The sequence below is a fragment of the Salarias fasciatus genome, unplaced genomic scaffold (genome assembly GCF_902148845.1).
Source record: "Salarias fasciatus unplaced genomic scaffold, fSalaFa1.1, whole genome shotgun sequence".
NCBI classification, from domain to species: Eukaryota; Metazoa; Chordata; class Actinopteri; order Blenniiformes; family Blenniidae; genus Salarias; species Salarias fasciatus.
The window spans coordinates 145,563-152,500 of NW_021941398.1; the positions used below are offsets into that span (position 1 = coordinate 145,563).

A 6,938-nucleotide genomic window follows, 5' to 3' on the forward strand; every position below is an offset into this window, starting at 1 on the left:
TTGTTCTGAAGAACAAATACACACACGCACGCACACACACACACACAACTGCAGCCTGACAGCTGTCAGTCAATCTCAGAGCGCTGAAAGCTCAGATAAAAAGTCACCGGCTACATCTGTACCATCTTTGATACAGCTTAAATATAAAATGAACACAGCTGGTCTAAAATTACACAATCTATTCAGATAGATATAGACACAGCGATCTATATCTTTTGGAATTCACGTATATTAGAAAAAAATAGAGTCCCGGTCTCTTATAGTTGAGAGCAACACAAGGCACATTCAGATAGGCAGGTGTTTCAGACCACAGCATTCTGATAAAGATAATATTTTGAAGGTTTCACTGACTCACCAGTGGCTCCGATGTTAGGTTTTGGGTAGTACTGCTAGCGGCTAGCATAGTGTTTAGCATACTGTTTAACTTTCCTCCAAAGAGTTCAGATCAAGTGCAAAAGATAAAACTGGTTCATGCTGCACAGCCAATCAGCTGGCTTACAGCTCTGATGCGTTCATGGACAGTCGTAATGTAAGAATTGGCAAATTGGAGCCCACAATCATATGGTATACCTTCTCACACACACTGCACATTTTATTATAATTTATTTACGAGTAAATGTGAACACATCACATGAAACGGGGCCGATGACCTTGTGGGCCCTGGAGCGACCCCCCCTTGCCCCCACTCTGGCTCCCTACAGATGGAGAACCACAGGGTTGTCTGAGTTGGAGGCAGACTGATAACTCCGCCCCACGGCTGCGCCGTCTGCTTCGTCTCGCTCCGTCTGCCTCTGGCTCTGCCATCGTGAACGCACCTATTGCCCTTAAAGCTCCCAGGAGGCGGGCTTGTCAGATATTTCACGCTTTGAATAGCTGAACAGTATGTCCGTCAACATTCGGGGCTGCTGATTGGTTGGCTGACAGCGCTTTAGGGCTCGTTAATCACGTCCGCTGCTGCCAGCCCTGGTTAAGCTGACAAGGCGGGCGCCGTGACGTCACCGTTTGATGTCAGGATAAGTGGTGACTGTCGGAGCACGAGCCGGAGGAGTGGCGGTGAGACTTGGACCAGTCTGGGTACTGACACACGGATGGAGTAACGACACCGTCTTTCATGGAGCAAGTCTTCTTAAGCCACATTTGGGAGCGGAGTTCCCCGAAGAGGGCTTGTTATTTATCGTTCCGGGGCACTTTTTTTTTTTCTTTTAATGAAAATCCGTTCACGGTGACTTCCCCCGATGAGAAGCTCTCACAGTCAAACTAGAAATCTGCTGGTCATTTCACAAAAACTCGGAGTATTTCCGCAGCGGTGTGTCCGTGTGTGAGGAGAGACTACCGTAGAGATTCCACACGTGAACAGACGACCCTGCTCCGGTAAGCACCCTGTTTCTCCTCCAGCCGGATTAAGGCTGCCGCCTCTTCCTCCCGCAGCTCCATGGAGGGCTGCTACTCCTGCTGGAATGGCATCAAGCCAGGGCTTTATCAGCTGCAGGCGACTCATACAATGACAAAGTCAAAAAATGGTGTACTTACTATAAAAATGTAGAATATTTATTTATTCATAAACACATTGAGGATATTGTTTTTAACTCATTTCTCATACTCAACATACAAACTTTCCAAGTACAATATATGTTGGTGTACCTGTAAGAACCCATATTGCACAACAGCTGATGCAAATCATTTTATGGAAGTGAATATGGGCCAAAAATCAAATAATGCATTATATAAATAAAAGAAGAACTAACTTGGTAACTGAGTACATTCAAGTCAGTATCAACTATTTTGATGTAAATCATTTTTCAGTAAATAACTTAGTATAAAAACTTAAAGCGATACTTCAACATTTTGGCAAATTGGCCCATTTAGGGCAATTCCCTAGTCATTTAGTCATTTAGAACAGCATACTTTTTTTGTGAGGGCGAGCTGTTGTTTATTCAGCGGTGCGTCTGAGGAGAGCTTCACGGCGGACACAATGGAAGTGGACGGTACAGCTGCTTCCCTCGTCAAACTCATCAAATACACAATCTAACAAGCCCAACAAATAATATTGTAGCGTTACGACACTGAAGCAAATACTGGGAACTACTTTTTCTTTTGAGATCACTACGCCCAGACGCCATGTTTAGTAAGTAGTTCCGTCTTAGCAATCTTCTCAAAAACCACTCAGTCTCGTAATTTTGCATTAATATTTCACAGTGTAGTGAATGTGGGGATTATAACGTGTCCACCAAAGTGTTTTGGGGTTGTTGGATTCTGTATTTGATGAGTTTGACGAGGGAAGCAGCTGTATCATCCACTTCCATTATGTCTGCCGTGAAGCTCTCCTCAGACGCACCGCTGAATAAACAACAGATCGCCCTCACAAAAAAAGTAAGTATGCTGTTCTAAGTGACTAGGGAATTGCCCTAAATGGGCCAATTTGCCAAAATGTTGAAGTATCGCTTTAAGAGTAAAAAAATAAATAACAAGCAGCACTGTTAGGGACTGAGCCCACCCGCTGGCCTGCGACTGAGACTGTCTTTGTACCTTGCTGCCTGAAGTCCAGGTCACTGGAGCCTTGCTACTCCCTAAATATCAATTTTCATGATGATAATAAAAGGAATTTTATTTTGAAGGAATTTTGAGCTTTTATTTTGGAAAGGTAGTACATACTGTCATGAATGCTGTCAGTAAATGTCCTTTTGTTTTAAAGGGGCTGCATCATGCAAAATTCACTGTTTGTATGTTTTAACCTTGTTATATAGTTATGTTCTCACCAAAAACACCCCAAAGCGTTTTTCCTTCGTGCCTGCATGTTTGAGCTTTCCTCCTTGTTGTGCTGCTCAGAGAGGCAGCCCCTCCCACCGTGAAAACTCTCTGTTTCCCATGTTGACGTCACACGGAGAAGATGGCTCCCCTGAGCCCCCCTCCTGCAGGCCCTCGGCGATCAGGGTTGCTGCTTTTTTCTAACTCTGATTACGGAGATAAACTTTAACCATCGTCTGAAAGCAACAATCAAGCAAGAGCAAGAGTCTGAAGGGTCTGGAGGGTCTGGAGGGTCTGAAGGGTCTGAAGGGTCTGAAGGGTCTGGAGGGTCTGGAGGGTCTGAAGGGTCTGGAGGGTCTGAAGGGTCTGGAGGGTCTGGAGGGTCTGGAGGGTCTGAAGGGTCTGGAGGGTCTGAAGGGTCTGAAGGGTCTGGAGGGTCTGGAGGGTCTGAAGGGTCTGAAGGGTCTGAAGGGTCTGAAGGGTCTGGAGGGTCTGAAGGGTCTGAAGGGTCTGCACTTGGTGAGTTTCTAACAGGAAAAGATGTTTTCGTGTGTATTTCCGTGTAGAAAAGCTAGAGCTAAAGAGCTAAAGCTAACCTTCAGAGACGCTAACGAAGCGCTGATTGGTTGAAGTAGCTGTCAGTCAAAGTCCACAGGGGGAGAGGCGGGATTTCAGTGAAACAGAGCGTTTTCTCTTCCGGGTTTCAGAATTAGCCCCAGAAAATCTTTTATTTCACACAAAATGACTTTTCCTTAGCGCCAAAAATAAACTATTACCATGTTAATGCCATTTCTAGGGTTTGGACGAGCTAAAAAAGCAGGATACAGCCCCTTTAAAGTTCATTTTTTACAAAAAAAAAAAAATCTTTATTTTGAAAGCGTTTGAGGCTCTTATTTTCACAGCCAGCTCTCCCCCACTCTAGAAATCACCAAAATATCTTCTTTTTTTTTTTTACGTTTTTAGTGGAATTTTGGTTTGTGAGCAATGGCTCTAATTTTGAAGGGGTTTTTTGCCCTTTGTTTTGAAAGTTATGAATTACTAATTGTTAAAAAAAAAATTACGTAAAAGCTTTTAAGAGTCACTTAATGAAAGAATGTCAGAGTTTTATAGACAGCTGCTCTCAGCTGAATGGCTGCACTGTACGCCCATACATGGTCATGCTGGGGATTCAGCAGAAAAAATGGTTTCTCTTTGGGAGACAACTGCTCCTCGGTCCATTCCCTTTGGTCGACAGTGAGTAAAAATTGTCACTTTTGATGAGGAAATTAGTTGTCTTCAGTCTGTGTGGTTTGCAGAGCAGTCACGCTCAAGGTCGTCAGTTTGTTTCAAAAAGTGGGGGGGACAACTACAGGCAAAAAGCGACTTTGGAGCTGTGTGCGTGCGTGCGTGCGTGCGTGCGTGCGTGCGTGCGTGCGTGCGTGCGTGTGTGTGCTGTGCGTGTGTGTGTGTGTGCGTGCGTGCGTGTGTGTGCGTGCGTGCGTGCTCGTGTGCGCGCACATCGAAAAAAAACTGACAATACGTATATGCTTTCGCTCACCAAAGCCGAGGACTCACTTTAAAAGAAAGGCGCACGGCGGTTCTTCTTTTGGATAAACTTTTCAGTGACTTTCATTTTGATTTCCGATTGTTAGCTTTAGCTTTAGCTTTAGCGGCGCCGAACTGTCATGTCTCCCTGTCAGTCACTAATTTGGACCCGCCTACATCGGCGGCAGCCAATCAGGTCTCAGTTTTCAGTCTGAACCCCACTTGTCCCAAAAAAAAATTGCTCGGTCACTTTGAACGCAGCACAGATATTTCAGATAATCCTAATGAAATTATAACATTTTGACTGCAGTCCTTCATGTTGACTCCTGGTGGCGCTGTGCTCCACCTGCCCCTCATGACCAGTCACCACTACTTGTGAGAAGTGCTTGAGATGATGACTAGAACTGATTTTACTTTTGGTATGGCTGCCTTAAAGGTGCTGTAGGCAGGATTCGGCATCTAAGATGGCGATTTGAAACCCAGCACAGCCAATCCTGTCCTGTTTTCTCTGACATCACGCTCTAATGCAAGTTAAGCCCCTCCCACAACAACATGTGACGAATGCCTCTCGGCCAATCACGGTTAGAGCCTCAGGGGCTCTTCTGATTGGTCAAAGATACCTGGAGCTGTTGAGATTGCTTTTCAGCTCAGAACAGAGACAGATGGAAACGCTGCGCCCTCGCGGTAGAGCAGTTATGCTGCACTCCTAAAGGATTATCAGTGGATACTCTAACATTTAATCCAAAGAAAACACAGAAAAATTAGCATTGACTAGCAAAATCCTGCCTACAGCAGCTTTAAGATGCTGAGAATTATTTCACATTGTAGGTGATTGTCATGTTTTAAATAAAGACCTCTGGCCTGAAACTTTGATATGAATTACAAACCCAACAATGTTGAACTTCATGTTAAAATCAGCTCCATGTCAGATACATCAGCTACTTGTCAACAGGATTTACAGTTCAGGGACAGCACAGAAACAAAACACTGAACTCTATTCATCACAAATAGGAACAAGGTTAGAGCATTTCCAGAATAAAAGAATAAACCTCGGGTCACTGGAGGACAGCTGGAGTTACAACACAGGCTGTTACCAGAACATGTAATATCTGAATGGAAGAATCTTGACTTCAAGCCTCACCATCCATTCCCACTCAAATAGAACATTTTAACACGAAGCAACTCAAGGAGTAAATGGAAAAATTACAAACACACAGTCAGACAGCCCGCAACAGAAACACCACAATGATCAGTCTGATGACTCTTTCTCTACTTTGCCACAAAAACCTGGTGAATCAGCAGAAGATGAACAACATGAAGCCTTATTGTCTGACCTTTGTTGTTGGAAGGCTGGAGACATTTATTACGATTAATATTATTAGCTTTAATTATTGGAGCAAAGCTCTGACGTGACCTCTTCCTCTCCTGCTCTCTGGTGTTTCATGGAAGGTTTGATTCTGCTGTGCTGCGTTTACTGCCTCCTGTTTCCTTCTCTCATTAATAAAATCTGAGGAAAAACCTAATAACAAATCAACACGTCAGAAAGAAAAAAGCAGCCGACATCAGAGGAGACAGTCTGTTAATCCACAGAATCACCATCAGACGTCGTCAGATAGCTTTAGACTGATCAAGCTAATGTACCAAATCTACACACTGACATGTCTTCGTCCTGGTAAAGATGCTCCAGAACCATTAAAGAAATATATTAAAACACTAACTGCACCATCGACACAAGAACAAACATTACTGAACATCCAGGGCGTGTTAGACACAGAGAACCATCAGTCTTGTGTTTCCATTATTTTATTTGTCCAGGAGCAGAGTTCAACAGAAATAATCAGGAGACCCTGGTTCTTGTTGGAGGTCCCAGTGGAGACCCTGGCCAGACCCTGGTGCTGGTGGTCCCAGTGGAGACCCTGGTCAGACCCTGGTGCTGGAGGTCCCAGTAGAGACCCTGGTCAGACCCTGGTCCGGCTCTTGTTGGTGGTCCAGTGTCCTCTAGAGAATCAGAAAGAAGCTTCAGGCTCTGCGGCGTCTGAAAACAAGGCTCTGCTCCAGGATGTCCCAGGAGAGGCTCAGCAGTGTGGCTGTCTGCCATGTCCACAGAGACCAGCTGGGAGGAGGACAAGGAGGACAGATGTCATGTCTTCATTGGCACTTCAGAACGGCAGGACAATGTTTTTGGGCACTTTTAAAAATGCAGATGTTACCTTGTAGCCTACAAATCTGGACCTGTAGGACCTCCAGTCCTCACAGCTGCAGTCCTGTTGGGGATGAAATGACAGTCTGAGTCTATTCAGCTCTGTTTTCTATGTTCTGTTTTAAATGTCTCGTGAGCTGTGAACCAAGGGGCAGTCATCTCTCTCTCCCTCTCTCTCTCTCTCTCTCTCTCTCTCTCTCTCTCTCTCTCTCTCTCTCTCTCTCTCTATCTATATATATATATATATATATATATATATATATATATATATATATATATATATAAAAGTCTCCACTAAAGTGTGCTCATTTAAACCTATCTTACAATTAATTGTGTTTCCTTAATGAATTAAAGCATCTTTGATGCATTCTTCCTCATTACAGTTCAATTATAAAAATATAAAATTCATCCCTATTCACATCTTCGATAAAACTCGCATTTCTTTTAAATCAAAAGCCACAGGTCCCCC

General features: G+C 44.1%; 1 protein-coding gene across 2 annotated transcripts in view; it reads left to right on the plus strand.

Moving 5' to 3' along the window:
- The first annotated feature begins 1,233 nt into the window (after positions 1–1,233).
- Positions 1,234–6,938, plus strand: part of LOC115385657 (sarcoplasmic/endoplasmic reticulum calcium ATPase 2) — a 96,116-nt gene continuing 90,411 nt past the window's right edge. For both annotated transcript variants that reach the window (XM_030087731.1, XM_030087730.1), the window contains exon 1: positions 1,234–1,371. The gene's annotated coding sequence lies outside the window, so the exon portion shown is untranslated. The remainder of the gene's footprint in view (positions 1,372–6,938) is intronic.